This window comes from Salvelinus sp. IW2-2015, linkage group LG24, assembly GCF_002910315.2.
Source record: "Salvelinus sp. IW2-2015 linkage group LG24, ASM291031v2, whole genome shotgun sequence".
Lineage (NCBI taxonomy): Eukaryota > Metazoa > Chordata > Actinopteri > Salmoniformes > Salmonidae > Salvelinus > Salvelinus sp. IW2-2015.
In genome coordinates, this window is record NC_036864.1 from 10,683,795 (window position 1) to 10,704,774 (window position 20,980).

Sequence of the window (20,980 nt, forward strand, 5' to 3'; positions counted from 1 at the left end):
GGCAAGCCAGGGTTTTCCATGCATACAGAAACCCTGCACCCTTCACCCACTCACAAGCACACACACAGACACACACAGCTCCCAAAGGGGGCATTTTTGGGAGTGTCCTTGCTTGTCATTGATGGTGTGCCCTGCGGTGGTGGGCTCAGACACAGGAGGGGATGTTATGTGTGCTGAAAGGGTCATCTTACTTTACCGCCGCCAGAGCAGAGCACGACAGATCCCCCGTCCCTAGCATCTCCCCTCGGCTCAACCAATCACAGCCAAGGACTCTGTGATGTAGCGCCCCTCTCACTTGAGGGATTCCGAAGGAACTGCYGCGTGACGACGGCTCGCTTAAACAGCCCAGTCTCTCCCTTCTTTCTCTTTCTCCACCTCCTCCCTCTCACCCTCTCCCTCACTCTCTCTCTCTGTCAGCCCAGCGCTCGGTGCATCCACTGTCGTTTCTAACGGGGGATAATACAGCGCCACCCGTACTGCTCCCTCAACTCTGGCCACAAAATAAAGGCGGCAGACGGTGACAGCATCAGCATTAGCAACAGGAGACTCCTCTCTGATCTCCTCCTCCTCTCCTTTTGTCTAAGACTCCTCCTCTCTCTGTCTCTCTCTCTCTCCCAGAGACTCCCTCGTTCCCTCCAGATGAGATCTTCTCCACATCCGGACGGACAGATCGGGAGCTGACAGCATGCTGTGCCAGGTAAAATGAGACATTCCCTTTCTGGGGTACCGCAAAAGTTATGGGCATGAGTAGCGTGGAGGTGAGGGAGGAGCTGTGTTTGTTTGGGTGAGTGTGATTGCTATCTGATTGATATTGAGAAGAGGAGTGGAGGGAGAGGGGCAGGGGAAGTCTACTCTTTGACAACTCCCACCGCTTTGGCGTGGCACCATTTTTGGCGCCCATTTCTGTGTGGCTGCACCCCAGCGGGCGAGGTGTTGCCGTGGTTATTAGGAGATGGCAGTGTGTGTACAGGTTGAGATGAGGTGATATAAGCAGAGAGGTGGGTAGCTGGAGGCACGGCTCCGGTTGGGAAACAGAGACCACTGTGTTGATGTCTGGGTGGATGGATGGAGGGATGAGGAGGAGGGAAGGGGGCGGAAGACGAGCAGCTGCTTTCATCCTGGGGAAGCTAATCCCTCTCACCATCAGATAAAATGGCCCGGCTGTGGCTCCGTCTTTTCCTCCTCCATCCGTCACGTGACGGGTTTATCTTTGGCATGACTTGCTTAGGGAGGAACGGAGCACACTATTGATTTGGAAAAGAGCTATAATGCCATTTGGAATAGGGAGCCAGACGTCGCTCTCAATCCTTTAACCCCTTAGTTGTGCTGCTTCCTGTTTCTGCACAGGTGTGTGGGATAAACATCATATACATTCAGTATCTTCTTTGCACAGCAGTCTATCGCTGTTGATAAGATTGAAAAAACGTTGCGAGCCCTCGAGCTGCGAACATCTGTCATTGTCGTGATTGTTGGAAACCCCCAATAGGATAGCTTCTTAACATCACTCTCAGGTGGTGTCAGGTCCACTACCATGGGGCCTTTGTCACAGTGAACACACGTACTGTGATATCCCCATGCACTGAGCCCAGTCTGAAACATGTCAAGCATATCCCTAGTTATTGTACTGTTGCTCTCTCTCTGACAAACAAGGCATGGGCACAGGTCGCCTGTTTCCCCGCCCGCCCGTTTCCCCGCCCACCCGTTATTACCTCGTATCTCAGGTGGTATGGATAAGCCCGTTGCTATGAGAGTCCACCCGAGAGAGACTACCAAGCGGGTTTGCTCAGCTGTAGCCCTGGGCTCATGCAATTGAGCCTCTCAGCCCCAGCCTCCCTCGGTCGCTGTGAATACATTAGCCGGGAGGTGCCCATGTCAAACTGTTGCCAGGTGATAGTAGCGAGAAGGGAAGCAACTCTCCCTCCTGCCCTCACTCCCCCACCCTCCCACCCTTCCTTCCACCTCTCCCAAATCACAATTACCTCCCCATTTCTCCAGACAGCAGCTTGTTGTTTACATACTGTCTGGGAGAGCTTTGCAGACGCTTCGTTTCATAACCACTAACTGAATCAGATGTGATAGGGGAAGATGGGGCTGGTCTCTAGCTGGTGGACGCCATGTGCACTGTGTTATTGTGATGGCTTATTGAAACACAACAGGCAGAGAATAGTTGGGAATACAGGAAACATGGGAATACAGGAAACACCGTTGTGGTAGATCTGTGTGACATGGTTTTTCCATCCATTTCCATTTATATTTTAGTCATTTAGCAGACACTCTTATCCAGAGTGACTTATAGGAGCAATTATGGTTAAGTGCCTTGGTCAAGGGCACATTGACAGATTTTTGTTCACCTAGTCTTCTCTGGGATTTGAACCAGCAACCTTTCAGTTACTGGCCCAATGATTTGCTACCTGCTGCCCGAATAAGGCCAACTAGGCCAATAACCCAATAAGGCCTCAAGAAACCCTAACAAGACAATGTCTGTGAGAGCAACAACTTCCCAACCAGAGAGGGAGGGGCAGATGTTGAGCTCAAATAAATCAAGCATCCCCTCTGTCGCCGGAGGTAGCATCATGTTTTATCATCCTCGTTAAATCGGCAATAATGAGGAGGACTAGTAGGCTGCTGCCCCGAGCCTGATGTGCAAACAGCCCTAACCTTTTGATTCAGCCCTGGTTATTTTGGGTTTGCCTTTTCAAAACCCCAGGCTTCTGGGTCATAAAGGGCAGCTGGCAGGATGACTTGGTGTTTGCTCAGAGCTCTTTACTTTAAACAACTGTTGTTAATGAGAGCCGAGGATTGAGGAGGAGAAGAGGGAAGAGGAGGTGAGAGGGAGGAGGGAGGGGGAGGGTGCTGTTGTCATTGCAAAATAGGAGGTTAAAGATAGTCTCTGTATGATTTGACATTGTGCGGCCGTTTGGCAGCAGGTTGCTCTGAAAGGAAGTGCACCAATCAATGACATGCTCATGAAGTGGCCTGTGTCTCGGCGTTGGCCAATGATGAATGCTTCCAATATCAGGACCTGACGTCCATCTCACCTTTCACTGTCTGCAGCTGATTCGGTTGTCCATGTCAAAGGCAACTCCACAGTAGCCTCAGAAACACTCACGTCTGCTGGCTAGATGGTACAGATACAGAACTGGCTCCAGGCATAAGCGACATGAGCAGTAAGTCATGGCAAAATGTGTCGAATTGCATGAAATTACAGAAGCTTTAAACTAAAAACTATTCTCTCCACCCCATGGCAACATTTGTAGAATTGCAGGAAATTCACTTTAAAACATATATTTTTCTCTCAGCTGTCAAGAGGTGGGGCCACTGTACAGCCGGCCCTGTACAGATATGAGAGTGTCTCAGTGTTTCTGTCTGAGAGGTGGAATGGGCTGTTATTTTCATCTAAAAAAGCTTTTATAGCCACCTATAAAATCAATGCATTTTAGATTCCTTGAGTGTGAAGAACCATAGAGCACCTTTTAACACCCAAACCAACGACAAAGACAGATGATCACAGAGCAGGTTGTAGTTGGCTAACCATTCTGCATGGGCCAGATACATCACGAGGGCAAGAGGCCCCCAGGGATGTGTAGTGTAGCCGGATAAATCATGTTGTGTTCAGGCAGCAAGTCGTCCCAAGGTCAGATTCACAGTGGAGGAGAGTGGGAGAATAGTGATGACATATCTTGTGCAACAGTGTATGTACTGTATGGGGAACAGAATGCTATACTGTCCAAATGTTGTTTTTTACCTGGTCCAGATCGTGAGTACTATTGGAAACATGCCTTTGATATGTTTTATCATCTTATTTCCGAGGCATGAATACAGTTGCATTTCTCACACCTCTAATTCAAACAGACAACGGGGCTCAGTGAGGGCGGTGTGATAGCCCCTGGACAGATCAAAGAGAACGCTCCTGTCTGTGGTTTTCTCTTCTGAATTCTGCCCCTGTTTAGCTCCTGGGCCAGCTACCCTCTCTGACCTTTCCCCTCTGAGATCCTTTAAACAAGGCTTCAAACAACAACCATACAATATAATCTCACTGCTAGCACCTGTAACTTTGCCTTAGGGCAAACTCTCATGAAATACACTACATGACCAAAAGTATGTTGACACCTGCGCGTCGAACTTCTCATTCCGAAATCGAGGTCATTAATATGGAGATGGTCCCCCCTTTGCTGCTATAACAGCCTTCATTCTTCTGTGGAGGCTTTCCGCTAGATGTTGGAACATTTCTGCGGGGACTTTCATCCACTGTCGTTTCTAACGAGGGATAATACAGTGCCACCCGTACTGCGCCCTCAACGCCGGCCACAAACTAAAGGCGGCTTCCATTCAGCCACAAGAGCATTTGTGAGGTTGGGCAATGATGTTGGGCGATTAGGCCTGGTTCGGAGTCAGTTTTACAATGAATTCCAAAGGTGTTTGATGGGGTTGAGGTCAGGGCTCTGTGCAGGCCAGTCAACTTCTTCCACACCAATCTCGACAAACCATTTCTGTATGAACCTTGATTTAAGCACGGGGGCATTGTCCTGCTGAAACAGGAAAGGGCCTTCCTCAAACTTTTGCCACGAAGTTGGAAGCACAGAATCGCATAAAAGGTTAGAATTTCCCTTCACTGGAACTAAGGGGCCTAGCCCAAACCATGACACACAGCCCCAGACAACTATTCCTCCTCCACCAAACGTTACAGTTGAAACTCTGCATTGGGGCAGGTAGCATTCTCCTGGCATCTGCCAATCTCAGATTCATCTGTCAGACTGCCAGATGCTCAAGCGTGATTCATCACTCCAGAGAACGCGTTTCCACTGCTCCAGAGTCCAATGGCAGTGAGCTTTACACCAGTCCAGCCGTCGCTTGGCATTGCGCATGGTGATCTTAGGCTTGTGTGCGACTGCTCGGCCATGGAAACCAATTTCATGAAGCTCCCGACAAACAGTTATTGTGCTGACATTCAAGAGGCAGTTTGGAACTCGGTAGTGAGTGTTGCAACCGAGGACAGATGATTTCTACGCACAACACGCTTCAGCATGCGGCGGTCCCGTTCTGTGAGCTTGTATGGCCTACCACTTCACGGCTGAGCCGTTGTTGCTCCTAGATGTTTCCACTTCACAATAACAGCACTTACAGTTGACCCGGGAAGCTCTAGAAGAGCAGAAATTGATGAACTGACTTATTGGAAAGGTGGCATCCTATGACGGTGCCACGTTGAAAGTCACTGAGCTCTTCAGTGAGGTCATTCTACTGCCACTGTTTGTCTATGGAGATTGCATGGCTGTGTGCTCAATTTTATACACCTGTCAGCAATGGGTGTGGCTGAAATAGCCGAATCCACTAATTTGAAGGGGTGTCCACATTCTTTTGTGCGTATGTAGTGTATAGCTAAGCATTGAGTTCCAATGTATTTGTATCAGTAATGTATTTGGCTACCACCACCACTAGATCATTGTTGTTTAAAAGAGTGTGTAGTAGGGGAGATAGTGAACATAGTACATAGTGAACAATGAGATATTGCCTTCTTGACTCAATGGCATGTTGACGGTTGGTTTCAGGCAAGGAGGGATTGGTGGAGGGAGGAGCTCTCGTTTGACTAGCTGTGTGTTACCATGGTGCTACATTCACTACAGTATGCCCACAGTCAACCAATGTGATGTAAGATCCTTATTCAAACAACTGGCTCACTGGTGAGCATGAAACTCAAATGGCTTGTTGCACTTTGAAACACTGTTAGCATTGAATTCTGGCCTATCGATCTCTGTTTTGTTTGTGATGGCTTATTTCTGGCTTTGCTGGGCTTGTCCTGTGGTATTACTCTGTTATAAGGCCTGGCTCTGATAGTCTAATTAGGCTGGTCTGAGGCTAAATCCTGATACAAGGCTCAGTGTTTAACAAGGTCTACGGGACTCAGGGCTCCTTGATCTCTGTTAGACCTGGGGAGATAAGGCAGAGATTACATGATCAATGAGGCCTTTACTATAATACAGACCCAGTGCACACCACACTCAACATTTCCTGACAATGCAATGGCTGGCACTGCTGATGCTGGGTTGTAATTGCAGAGTGCAAGGGTGGATGAGTGGCATGGACATCTTTGTTTTGTGGTATTGCTTCAGTTCTGTCTCAGACCCTGAATGTACTGCATGTACAAAGGATATTGTGATGAGTTTGAATGTGACTCACTGACACTGAACCCAACTGAGTGAAGGTTAAGATCCTTCCCTTCATGTGAAAGTCATTGGTGCAATAACCAAGCATAAAAACAAACAGATCTTTTTGATGAGGCCCAATCTGTTTAGCCTACAGCTGTTGTTGTCCAACAGTTCTATTCATATTTACAGAGTGCGCTGTGCTGAAAACAATTGCAGTTCCATTGCAGTTAGTCCTGTGGACCCAAAGACAATAGACAGGCTGGAAACGGTGTGTTTAATGAGGCCTGTAGAAGTGCACCGTCTATATTGGATATGTCTGTCTCCTATTTGAGCCACAACAATGGAATGAAGAAGCGCATGAAGTGACAATTCAAAACAATTGAATGGTTTCACAGTAGTCAAAACTAATGAACACCAACATTTCATCATCCTGCATGCACTCTTTTTTTATTGAGGGGGAATCCAAACTAACTAGCAAATGAGAGAAGTACGGAAGAGAGATAGCATAGTAGGTGCTATCTAGAACCCATAGAGGGAACCGTTTTTGGTTCCAGGTAGAACCTTTTTAGGTTCTCCTATGGGGACAGCCCGAAGAACATTTTTGGAACTGTTTTTTCGAATAGTGTATGCTAGAGTACAAATTCCTTTTTTGTCAAGCCATTGAAGTTCAAATGTCCGGCTGAATTCAATGTCCGGCAGTCTTCACCTGTTCAAGCAGCCTTTAGTGTATGGCCAAATCAAAGATAGGTATTGTCATTTATAAGGGATGGGAGAGGTATAAACAGGGAGAGGGAGAAAATGGTGGGCCACAAAATGTATAATGATTGTCAGCCAACAAACTTTCTGTACTACCCCCCTGAAAGCTGTCATTTCAAAATCCCTTCAAGAGGAAATTGCTTTTCCTTTCTACATTCTTTTAATATCCAGATTTTTACTGGATATTGCAGGGACAAGTTATTAGAGTTTAATACCATCTGAATGGGCAAAACTTCTCAGAGAGACCAGCCCTGGAGGAGAAATTCTCAACGCCGGGCTTCTGAGCATACCAATAATTACTAAGTCGAGCCACAGAGGTTAGAGCAGCATTCAAATGCTCACWCTCATCCACTCCGTCCTGTGTCACACCTAGCAGGAGGGTAAGGGAATCATGGCATCCCAAGATGCATCTGTGGCCAGCATGCAATGAGTTGATAAAAGAAAGCTAATATAACAGAGGATGATGTTTCACTTTACCATGTCTAGTATTTAGTAATGACTGTCTGAGTTGTACAATGCTTTTTGGCTAACATGGTTTGGACAGTCTCGTCAGAGCGATAAGACTTGTTTCGGTGGGCACTGTGGTGGTGAGTCATATTGTGACTCTCATTCATCAGAGCCATGACCACAGAGAAAACCCCCTTTCACTGCTTTATAAGGTTAACAATAAAAAGAGGATCGGGAAATTGGCGCATGCCGTTATATTACATTTAGGGTGAAAAGACATGACAGCTAGACTGAATAGCTTCTTAATACAGTATMTATTTGGACAAAGCAKCCTAGTCTGAGTACAGAAGATCCACGTTGCGGGTTATTGAAGAGCTGCTTTATGTTGCTATATTGCATTTTWCTATAAAAGCGCGTTCAGTTACTTATCTCCTGTCCCTCTGTTGAAATCCCTCAAATAGGGCCAGCATGACAGCTTCGAAATGAGAGAAACTACTTCCAAGAGATTGGCCTCTGAGCTATTGCACAGCAACAACAACAGCAAGTGCCTCTGGTGCCTTGGAAGATGCATGAGTCATAAAGGACAGGACAGACAGCAATGTACAAGACACAGCGCCACCACCAAGACATAAAAGCCATTACAATCAATGTCTTACTGCTGCATCCATGTCAGAAACATCCTTCGTTGAGTTTGTGTGGACATACTAACTTGATTAGCGTAGTAGAAAGAATGACATCAGTACAGTGTGGTTATGGACGGTCTTTTTTGTGTACAGATCATAACTTCCTTTTGCCCGTACACCTATACCCCTAACATTGATTATATACAGTGTATTTAATGTCTGGTTCTTGACCTCCCTCACCCTGATATGATTCAGTAGGAGGAGATTTGGTTGGATGAATCCCACACTAGCCAATGACATTCCTCTATGTTTTACTACCAGCCAAGGTCATTGCGGATCCTTGTTGATCATTTACTAAGGATGAATGAAATGTGATATTCTCTGTTATTGAATCTACAAATACACTCAGTGTGGCCATAATGTGTAGTAAACAGTGAAATCTGGTATGTGGATGCTAGTGTCCCTCCCTTCCGAAGAGCAAGGCTGTAGTAAACATTAGAGCTGCTAGACCAATGGCAGCCCCAGCCCGTCTCATATTAGAATGGAACCCCCTTCTGGTCACGGCTCGACTCGACCCTGATTGAGGAGGAATGTCGAGTGATAAGAAAAAGGTATCCTCTCCACCACCTGTTCCCCCCCCCTTTGGAATGAATAGCCAGTGTCGAGCTCCAGTGATTCTCCATTACTGCCGGTGGAAGGTGTGTGTGCCTTTTGTGGCCGCCTGCGGAGATTAGCCTCTGATACAAACATCCTTGTTCGTCGCCATGGCAACCAAGTCTCCGCCTGCCGTGGGTTGTCATGCCGCCTCTTCCTCCCTCACCCTCCCTCTTCCTCCCCTGTGAGCACTGTATATGAACACAAGCAGTTCCCTGTTACAAGCCACAACGTGCCATCTAGTTATCTCCCTAATCTGTAAAATGAGCCTCTCCTCCCTCTTCCAGTCCACTGTCTTTCAGGCTGCTGCGTTTACATTACACCCCAAGTCATGGCTCTTCAATTTTTCTCTTTGCCGCTGAAAGATGAAATTGCCCGTGAGCAGAGCTCGTGTCAATTGCTAGAATAATTACATAGCAAAATAAGCCCATACCTCTGCCTTGCCGTGGTCAGAATGAAAAAAAAGAAGCTGAAAATAGCACAACTAACTTTGTTTCATATTTTGTTTGTTTGGTCCCCTCCTCCTCCATCAATGGAACAGTCTGATGAATTGGGGATCCTCTGAAGGACGATGCAAATGAGGAGGCTTGCTTACGGAACGGCTTGCTTACGGAACGGCCCACTGGGCACACACCGGTTGAATCAACGTTGTTTTCACGACATTTCAATGAAATGACTTGGAACCAACGTGGAATAGATGTTGAATTGACATCTGTGTCCAGTGGGACGCCATCGTCAGAAGAGAGAGAGAGCCAGGCTTCTCCGGAGCCAGACAGAGAGGAGGCCTCCCCAAAACATGTCCACCCAGTCAGACGGAAAACAACACTTATTACCACAGCGCCAAGAGGGCAACTCGCCCATTGTGGATAATAGCTAGGCATCTGGTTAAATTTGATACACTGTAATGCTAGCTCTGTGTCTAGTCTGAAGTCTGGAGTGTAGTAACAGGTAATATTCCTCTCCATTAAACCTGGGGACTTTTGTATTGCACAGCTTGAAGCATAATATTTAAAGCTTGAATAAATGTAGAGAATGTAGAACATTTGCATATCTGGCCATTTTTATCACATTTGCAGCTATTGAATGAAATCCCATATTGTAGCATTAATAGAGGCCATTTTCTCCTCTCTTCAGTGGGCGGCGGCTGGAGAGGCCATATTGTTGCTGGTGGAGAAATCTCAGAGCATACATTTGCTGTTCCTTATCTCCTAAATGAACTCATTACCTTGACATCCTGCCTTCCATCCCCTGCACAGATGGCCTTGAATTTATAATGAAACATGGCTGTCCCCTCCATATGCACGGTGATAGATTCCCAGCCTAGGTTCTAACTCTCGCCACTGCTCTCACCATTGATTTTGACTTCACTCTACAGCCAGATGAATACTCTTGAGGAGAAAAACAACTAAGGAAGATGTAACGGCAGATTTCTCCCTCTTCGTCTGAAGAGGAGGTGTAGCAGGGATCGGACCAAGACGCAGCGTAGTTAGTGTTCATCATGTTTAATAACGACAAAACCGTGAACACTACAAAATACAAAAATAACAAATGTGGCAAAACCGAAACAGTCCTATCTGGTGCATAGAACACAAAGACAGAAGACAACCACCCACAAACCCCAACACAAAACAGGCTACCTAATTATGGTTCCATCAGAGACAATGACTAACACCTGCCTCTGATTGAGAACCATATCAGGCCAAACATAGAAACGTGAAAACTAGAAAACCAACATAGAATGCCCACTCAGCTCACGTCCTGACCAACACTAAAACAAAGAAACACAACAAAAGAACTATGGTCAGAACGTGACAGAAGATAAGATCTGGGGAAAAAATTGAACTCCCTCCTACAGTATATAGACTTCATGTGGCCATGTCCCCTCTGAAATGAAGGTATATAACCCAGAGCAAGGCTCTGCTAGCATCGCTCTGCTGCTACAACACCACACAGCAATCTCACAAAATAGTGTTTTGCTCAGCGCACAGAGGACCGCACTCAGGGGGTTTGCCGTCATTGTCCACCACTACAAAAGTGAGGCAGCCATCGATAACAACAGTTGTGGCGTAAATTGGGTGTGCAATTTCCCCTGGCTTGCAGTTTGATTGATTGTAATGGGCAGTGAGATGAAGAATGGGAGTTTGTGTCTAGGCCAGAAGGAGGGAAGGCTTTTAGATAGATCTCAGCTGGGTCTCGTCTGGCCTTGTCCACTGCTATGTCTCCCCAGCATGGGCCAACACCTAGCAACACCTAGCACAACCAACAGCAAATTACTGCTACAAGATTGGCTATATGGATGGGCAACAGCTGTCTTCTGGGGCATGGAGTATGCGTAACACCCATTTCCTTTCCCTGTTGATAGCCTATACTCTTCCCATTTGCTACTGGGAACCAAGAACCTAACGTGCCAAACCATTCCATTCACGTCAATCACTTTTTTTCCTGGCGGTTTATTTTAATTGCATATTATATGCAAATTGGTGCAGAATGATATAGATCTCAACTGAATGACAGCAGAGCTATGATAATGGCAGAATTTCCTCATGTTTTCATCTCAGAAACATACTCAGTCACTAAGACACGTTGATTATGCATGCATTGTGCATTGTAAAACAAACTCTTGAGGCTGCTGCTGGCATTAATGACAATTATGCTAATGTGGGAAACAATCAAGGTGTTTCACCCCAGTCCAGATGCATGTGGAACATGCAGACTTGTTACAGATGTTGCTCAGTAAATGATTTATCTGCTTCCTTCCATGGAGTGTAAATGTGTTAAACTAATCAACCTTGCACACACCACTGTAGCAGTGCTTTCAAGACTTGTATGCTAATACTAGCTAACACTATGCTAATACAGTAATACATTGAATTATTCAAAGGGCTTTGTTAACCTCCAACAAGTGAACCTTAGATACTTTTTTTCAGCTTCTCTCAGCTTTCCTTTATATGGTCTTTGTGTGCTCTTTGTGCTCTAAAAAAAGACGTGACACGTTTCTCTGATATTCACCTGTTAATATTATCTTTGCAGAAATCATATTCATACAGTACTTTACTATCTTATGACAAGATATTTGAGATAAACCCTTTCATAATTAATATGTCATTCAATGCAAAAAGAGCATTCTGAGCATTTGCTGTTATTGATGTCTCTTGTTGACTAATTCCCTTTGACTCATGTCTGCTGTCTTCTTGTCTTATCTGACACCTGTGACAGCACAGCACACTCTGATTGGTTGGTGTGCCCCACTCCATAGCACAGAAGTCGATGGAGCCGATGGAGAAGGATTGGACTTGTTCACCTCCCAGCCATTCCGCTCAGCCCACTGTTGGCTATACTGTGGTCGGTTCACCTTCATTTAAGGATCATAAATCGATCCACAGAAATAGTCTTGCCTTGAGAGAAATTATTATAATATATATATWTTTTTTTTACCAAATCAGTAAGAATACATTTTTATTTACAATGGCCTACTGGGGAACAGTGGGTTAACTACCTTGTTCAGGGGCAGAACGATAGATTTTTATCTTGTCACCTCAGGGATTCGATCCAGCAACCTTTTGGTTACCGACCCAACGCTCTAACTACTAGGCTACCTGCCGCCCCCCAAAAAGGACTGCTCTGGTGGTCAATCATACGTCGAAATGGTCCTCACATGTTCCTTATCAGCATCAGTGTTGTTGCATCAATGTCATTCATGATTTCCTTACATTCTGAAAGTTTGACAATATATAAAACGGTTTTATTGAATAGGCATTATGTGTTACCCCTTTACACACGTGGGAATTGGCCTATATGCATATGGCTCAATTTAAATGTTTCTTACAGAAGAAGTATGAAAAGCATACGCATAACCATGGTAGCATTTGAAAGGAAACAGTTTGGAGATAATGAGGAAGTTATTAGACCAAAGGTCAATCCAAACATTACACTGTTGTATGTGCATTTTGCATTTACTCTACTTTTCACAGCATTTATTGACAATGAAATCTGAAAATACTCTGGATACACTCAGTAACAGGATAAGAATATTCCTGGAAAATGTGTTGTAGGTGCAACAAAAGAATGACAAAGGTTTGAGTGAGAGGACTAACTGGTGTCTCCAAGTGGCCACAAACCTCTCCAAACTAGGCAATTGCAACGGACTTTATGACCCAAAGAAGAGTCTTGAACTATAAGATGTTTTGAGCTCTCCTAGCTGTGCCGTTGAGGAACTAGAGCAAGCACACTTGTAGTTGTTTTGTTTGGAACACAACCCTGCATCCCCGTCATCACACAAAGAATGGTCCATTATAAATCGCAATCTGGGTCAGGTGGGCATGATTTGAAGCTTGTTCTATTGCCAACATGACTAGCTAAGTTATAAAATATGATCTTACAGTGTTAGGCTTTCAAAAGGCAATTCAGAGAAACAGAACGTAATATTTGTGCCATACAAAGGAGTCATGCATGCATTCAGGTGCACGTGCGGCGGCAAATTTTCTTCACAAACACACATATGCTCATTCTGTTCTGTACAACCCAGCGTATGACCACATGTCATCTTGCAACTGTACATCAAACATAGTGACCATAAACGTTGAATCTGAATATTTGGAGATGTGAAGTGCACATTTGGACTCATGAGTGTTTGGCTTGCTTGTATGCCATCAAAGCAGTACTTATTATAATGCAGTATTTATTATAATCCTCAACGTCTCATCTTTCAAATATATATACATTGAGTCCTCTTAATTTACAGCATTCCCCTCACTCGGTCAACAAAAAATTTGCACAAGTTGCCCGATTAGCGGGAGGGGTGGTTCAACTTCAGAACGTCTCTCAGTCAAAACCCATTCAGAGCTCTGAATCGCAGAGCCATAGCTCTGACATTATGTTCCAATTTAGGCGCTTATTAGTGCCCAAATATGCTATTTTCAACCTGTATACGGGTATGACTGTAAAGGGCTACCACACTAGAATAGATTTATGTACTCACAAAAGAACAACAGACAAATAAAAAAATACCACATATTCTTGGAAATGAAAGAGCAGGAACTTGTACGCCTGCCAGCAGTAGCCACTAAACACCACGGGTCCTAGCTACATAGAGGGTTTTTAAAACTGTTTCTATATAGTGGCCGGCAGGAGGCAAGGACGGCCTCAATGTCAGAGCTCTCACCCACCGTGCTTAGTCCCTCCGGGCCTCAGGGGCCCCACTCACATATTCCGAGACTCTTCAATCAACAACCTAGCAACCCAGCCTCCCCGTGCGGCCGCCCAACCCTGCTAAGAACCCCCAGGGGGCATCGGGGTACAACTTAGCACAGACACTCACGACCCTCCAGATGGTGACTAAACACAGCCTTATGTGTGCAGCATTCACAGATCTGTACAGCATGCGGATAAACCAAGAAAGGTCAGTGGATCTGCACCAATCACTCCAGCTTTGTGAATTCATAAAGGCATCCAGGCCATTAACACACATGGGTTCATTGCTAGAAGGCGTGCGTGAATCACTGTAGTGGATTAGAGGCTCTTAAAGATGTGAGGTCCATTTGCACATTAGTATTCCCACCCATAGAGGCTGGAGTCGTTCACTCTTTATGATAACTCAAGCAGAGTGGTTCATTTGCCTATTCAGATGATGGAGAGATGGCTGCAGTGAGGCGTCACTGCCGCTAGATACTGCTGCAACCTGAAATGTGATGGCCCCTTTTGATGAATCAGTGGCCACCAACAGACTGACTCTCGTGACGTGATGTCATCTGCATCTGTTCATATGTAAATATACAATTATGTCATTATTGGAACATGGATAAAGGAGATTGGAACTGAGCTCAAATGTCGTGGGAGGCAGGAGCTATTTCGGGAGAAAGATGGAAGAGTGGAGTGCGTATGCTACATTTGAGTGGCCCTGAATTAGCACCCCATTGCACCAGCCGTCTGCAATTGCATATAACTCACACGGGGCACCAAGACCTTACATCTGTGCCGATGCCTCTGCCAAACTTCTACACCCTCAGGAAAACGTACTACTGATCACTACTTCACAAGAGCTACACAAAACCTGCTGGTTTTACTACTTGATTACTATTGCGATGTCTAGTAAACCAGTAGTAATTTATGTAGTAATGAGTGATACATTGGGACATTTCACTACTGGTGAACACTACATATTTCCTATTCAAATCACTACATACATCTCCCTTAATAACCTCTTGACGCTAGTGTTCAGATTTTTTAAATTTTTTAAAATAACGTTCCCAATGTAAACTGACTACTTCTCAGGTCCAGATCGTAGAATATGCATATAATTTACAGATTAGGATAGAAAATACTCCAAAGTTTCCAAAACTGTCAAAATATTGTCTGTGAGTATAACAAAACGGATTCTGCAGGCGAAAACCTGAGAAAATCTAACCCGGAAGTGATTTTTTTTTTTTTATCTGTGTTTCCTGGCCCGTCTTTCTTCCATTTAAAGGGGTATCAACCAGATTCCTTTTCCAAGGGCTTCCTCAGGCTGTGACCAGGCTTTAGACATAGTTTCAGGCTTTAATTTTGAAAAATGAGCGAGATTTTTTTAAACTAGTCAGGTGTCCWCTGATTAGTTCCTGCGCGCGTGAGGGGTAGCTCTCCATTTTATTTTTCTCTCTTATTGAATAGGTTACGGTCCGGTTAAAATATTAGCGATTATGTTTGTTAAAAACAACCTGAGGATTGATTATAAAAAACATTTGACATGTTTCTAAGACCATTACGGATACTTTTTGGAATTTTCGTTGAACGGAACGAGGCTTTGGTTTTCTGAAAATAACGCGCAACCCAAATGGCGTTTTTTTGTTATAAAAGTAACATTTATCGAACAAAAATAACATTTGTTGTGTAACTGGGAGTCTTGTGAGTGCAAACATCCAAAGATTATCAAAGGTAAGCGATTAATTTTATTGCTTTTCTGACTTTCGTGACCATACTAATTTGGGGCTAGCTAGCACACTCACAGATGCTTGGATTTCTTTCGCTGTAAAGCATATTTTCAAAATCTGACATGATAGGTGGATTAACAACAAGCTAAGCTGTGTTTTGGTATATTTCACTTGTGATTGCATGATTATAATATTATTATTTTTTGTAATATTTTGCGCCCTGCAATTCAGCAGTTGTTTAGGAAAATGATCCCGTAAAAGGGATCCGTAGCGCAGAGAAGTTAATGACTACTGTGTAACTACTGAGCTTTTTGGAATCTACAACTTCAAACCTACACATGTTCACTACGGAATTACTACATAATGCCTACAAATGACTGCTGTAGGTCTACTCAATCCCTATTGAATTACTACTGCCATTTGTGTGTGTAGAGTTGTCAATACTGATCACTACTGAATAGCTCCTGATCCTTTTTTCCTACAAACCCTTTTGAATTGCTATTGAAAACAGACACATTGACTACTGTTTACCTATTCAAAATCACAATTGACATCTTCTTGTTTCACCATTGTGTCACCTCAAGACTAGTATGTTATTTCCTCAAGTTTCTAGCTGTAGTTATGTCATCAAACAAGAAATAATAAGCTTTTACAAATGTAACTGCATTTTTAAAATGTATTAAATTAATTACATATCAAATGACATATGTACACATTTTTTATCCCTTTGAAGCCGTGTCTTCATTCAGCATCGACTTAACTATCCTCACATCCTCTTTTTTTGTTGCAGCCATATTTCTCCACCGTGGAACCTTTAAAAAAATAAAGACAAGCACAAGAGACAACCAATTATAAGCCATTATCAATCATCTGCTAACAGAGGTCCAATAAGACAACACAGAAAAACATTTGATAAACAATGCTACTCTTACTAACAATGGCCTCCAGTCTTCTTATGTCGAGGGCCTCCTTGGCGGACAGGTCAAAAGAGGTTAGTGGAATGTGTATGTATACCAATATGAACATAGTGCACATTTCCATTCAAACACACATACAGTACTTATTAGCTAGCATGATTAAAACAGAGGCTACATAGCTACATTTCAATGTGGCTAGCAAACAGCTAGGCTAAACATGATCGTTTTGGATAGCAATCTTTTTAATGTGGTAAAAAAAGTTATTTAAACGGGTAAACAACGACATGAAAGTATTCATAAAACCTAGAGGAAAGTTAAAACGTATAGATGGTGCCAGCATAAGGGCTATGAAAGACAGGATGACAAAGGATGGAAGATCATTACATTCGGAATTGTCAAAAACAGTAGCTAACAGTAGCTAACTACTTCCTGCTTTGTCTTCATCGGTGGTCACGAAAAGCCGGTGTAGTCTGACATCAGTGTTGTGACGACTTATTTACTACCAACTTCAAGTAGCACAAATCTCTACCTGATTACTACTGGAAACTACTGTTTTCCTACTGAACCCTACAAAACTTTACTTGTGTATCTTGAGTTGTGCATAAGCTACATCTTCACTACACAATCCCTACAATTCTCTACATAGTCACTACTGCACGAATAGGTTTTTGTTAAGGAATTCAATAGTACTTTTTCATGAGGGCGTTATGACACCATGTAACTGTCAGTTCGGCCTTAGTAACCTGGTGTTTGCTCTGGTGCAATGTCATGGAGTCAACGTATTTTTTTATATGGGGGGAGGGGTAATTCACCATTGACTGGTCAGACAGGAAGGAAGCATAAGAAAAAAAGTGTATCTTCTTTGATGGGACGTTATCATGTGTTATCCTCTAGCAGTGTTGTTAAACTGTATTTGGAGACACTAAACTCAGAGCTTACTGTTGTGATGTGTGTGGTATTGGCAATGGAGGTTAGCAAAGTGGTTTGCTTTGTTTCCAGGAAATTGGACAGAAAAATACCCTTCTCCCTGTCATCCACTGTTGCAAAGTGGTGGCTCTTGATTGACCCCTGTCTGCGCAGTGTGACAGAAAATTATGTTGTCTCTGTCGAACAGTAAACACACTCAACATCCAACTCCATCTCATGCCACGGATCACAGTACACTGAGTGACTCTGTTTACTATTCATCCACTTGCTATCACTTCCTTGTTTGCCTCTATTCTCCCCCCTCTCTCTCTGTCTCTTCTCCTCCTTATCTCCATCTCTTTCGCTCTATATATCTTTTCACACTCTCCATAGATGCAGCTTCTTCACTAGACACTCAGCCATAGGCAACATTTACATTTCATTAGCTTGCGGGACATTCACAAATGAATGTGTGTGTGCGTGGTCATACATTGTCCTGTCTTGGTTATCTCCATTAATTTCCTGTCCCTTATAGTTGCCCCTGGATGCAAAAGTGTTGTTTCATCCGGCGCCTGGTGTTGGTCTGCTTCAGCAAACATCCTCTGACGTTGATTTGACAATTGTTTTGTGTTCCAGATGCACTGAGTCCTTTGGCCCCAGGACACCGTTTGCAGAACGCAAATGATTTTACCTTTGCCTTGACCAATAGCTGTTTGGCTTCAATCAAAGGAAGCCGACTTGTTTTGAATCAGACCCGGATGTACAGTGCCTTCCAAAGTATTCATCCCCTTGGCATTTTTCCTATTTGTTTGAGTTACAATCTGTAATTCAAATTAATGTAGTGGACATACCAAAATAGTCCAAATTGGTGAAGTGAAATTAAAAAAATAACTTGTTTCAAAAATTTAAAGAAATGGAAAATGGAAAAGTGGTCCATGCATATGTATTCACCCCTTTGCTAAGAAGCCCTAAATAAGATCTGATGCACCAATTACCTTCAGAAGTCACATGATTAGTTAAATAATGTCCACCTGTGTGCAATCTAAGTGTCACAATGATCTGTCACATGATACTCAGTAAATATACACCTGTTCTGAAAGGCCACAGTGTTTGCAAAACCACTAAGCAAGGGGCACCACAAAGCCAGCGGCACCATGAAGACCAGAGCTCTCCAAACAGGTCAGGGACAAAGTTGTGGAGAAGTTCAGATCAGGGTTGGGTTATAAAAAAATAATCAGAAACGTTGAACATCCCACGGAGCACGTTAAATCCATTATTAAAAAATGGAAGAAGATATGGACAACAACAAACCTGCCAAGAGAGGAGGCCCACCAAACTCACAGACCAGGCAAGGAGGGCATTAATCAGAAGAGGCAACAGAGAGACAAAGATATCCCTGAAGGAGCGCAAAGCTCCACAGCTGAGATTGGAGTATCTGTCCATAGGACCACTTTAAGCCATACTCTCCAAGAGCTGGGCTTTATGGAAGAGTGGCCAGAAAAAAGCCATTGCTTAAAGAAAAATTAAGCAACACATTTTGGTGACTCTCCAAACATAATGGAATAAGGTACTCTGGTCAGATGAGAATAAACTTAAGCTTTTGGCCATCCAAGGAAACGCTATATCTGGCGCAAACCACCACAGCATATATGTTGTGGGGATGTTTTTCATCGGCAGGGAATGGGAAAACTGGTCAGAATTGAAGGAATGATGGATGGGGCTAAATACAGGAACATTATGAGAGAAACCTGTTTCAGTCTTCCCGAGATGGGAATGGGAAACAAGTTTCACCTTTCCAGCCAGGACTATGACCTAAGCATACTGCTAAAGCAACAATCGAGTGGATTAAGGGGAAACCATTTACATTTCTTGGAATGGCCTAGTCAAAGCCCAGACCTCAATCCAATGAGAATCTGTGGTATGACTTAATGATTGCTGACACACGGAACCAATCAAACTTGAAGGATCTGGAACCACTTTTGCCTTGAGGTAATGGGAAAAAATCGTGTGCTAGACTGTGCCACTATATAGAGGGACATACCCCAACGAGACTTGCAGGCTCGTAATTGCTGCAAAAGGTGGCTCTACAAAGTAATTTGACTATGTGGGGCGGGGGGGTAGTTTATGTGACTGCTTTTTTGTCTTATTCTCTTGTATGTTTCCCAATTGGAACAGTATTATTTGCACTCTCAAAGGTGAATACTAGGCATGTTGTTGGTAAAATCAATACACTTACAACCCCCCCTATAGTAACTGTATTTTTAATTCTCACGGCTTGTAACGGCAAAAACTAGGGGAAAATGGCCAAGGGGGGGTGAATACTTTTTGCAAGCCACTGTCTTTTCATTGGACATTATAATCTGCATTCCCAAAGTCGGATCATTCCGGGTGGTCCTGTTCTCAATAAACTGAGCCTCCCGGTGAATCACACTCAATGGCTCCCTCTAAATCCTCCGCAACTCTACTCCACATTAATTTTAACCCATAATTTCAACTCAGGTTGTCAGGTAAACTGTTAGCTCAAATGCTGGATTTCAGTGGGTAATCCTGCGGGTCATTAGGGGTAAACGGCATGGCTCCGGTAATCTCTGATACACGCACGTGAACTAGTGTTCTAAAACCTGAACGCATGCCGACGTGTTCCAACAGTCTCATGATTTCTCGTGCGCCTAAATAGCAGTGTCTTGGTGCTGTGCCAGAGATAGGGATATCACAAACTCATCATTTATTTTCCTCCTACACTGACTAATTTGGACTCCTATATTCACAGACAGAGAATAAGGGAAGTCCGATGCCATCTTGTCTATCTCTCTATAAGAGGCCACGTACAAGGTCTCTTGCTCATATGTATTTACTCCCTGTAACTTGTTACCATTAGAAGGATTGAGGCGGAATGATTGGTTGACGCCGTTGTTAGCTAGTCAAACCGGGTGATGGTTGAATCGAGCTGTGTAGTCGCGGCTTTCATGCAGCCAGATAAACCTCTAGTTCAGGGTGCTCTCCCAATGTTTTCCCCACACTCCATGTGGGAACCCTTGGACCACGATCCTGTTCTGCTTTCGGACTTAGCCTGACACAACGCCTATCAGTTCTGACATGTTCACACACAACTCCAGCACTCTTGCCTCCCTCTACTGCCTGGCTGACAGAATGTCCTCCACAGGGCTGAAACATCTCCGTCACCAGGGTGGACGGTGTACACACAGGTGTGTGGAACTTACATGATGGTGGCTGACCGTTAAAGAACAGAGGCCAACTGCAATCACTCTCTCCAGTGCATCATGTTGTTCTCTCTTCCTAGCCCCCTCAGGCCCACACTAGTCACAAGACCAAATTTATGTAGGCAATGGTGTGACTTGTCGAAGACACACTAGGTATTGGCCTTGACGATTGGTCTCACTAGCATGATCACATTGGACAGGTCATTTTAAGATACCCTTTATTATTATGTTTTGTTCCGGTGGAGGGTTGGCTGACAAGAATACTAAAACTCGGCTAATCCGCCATCAGTAAGGAAGTCAATGTGTAGATGTTCATTATTCAAAACAGCTGCGGTGGTTTTTTTGGCACCTGGCTGCTCATTCTGACCATCATCAAACACCAGCCCCTAGACCATACTCCTGTTCTAC

The 20,980-nt window shown here is 44.1% G+C and overlaps 1 protein-coding gene across 1 annotated transcript in view; it reads left to right on the forward strand.

Moving 5' to 3' along the window:
* Positions 1-370: 370 nt before the first annotated feature.
* The window catches only part of LOC111951481 (synaptotagmin-1-like), a 229,376-nt gene continuing 208,766 nt past the window's right edge, over positions 371-20,980 (forward strand). The window contains exon 1 of the mRNA XM_023969602.2: positions 371-697. The gene's annotated coding sequence lies outside the window, so the exon portion shown is untranslated. The remainder of the gene's footprint in view (positions 698-20,980) is intronic.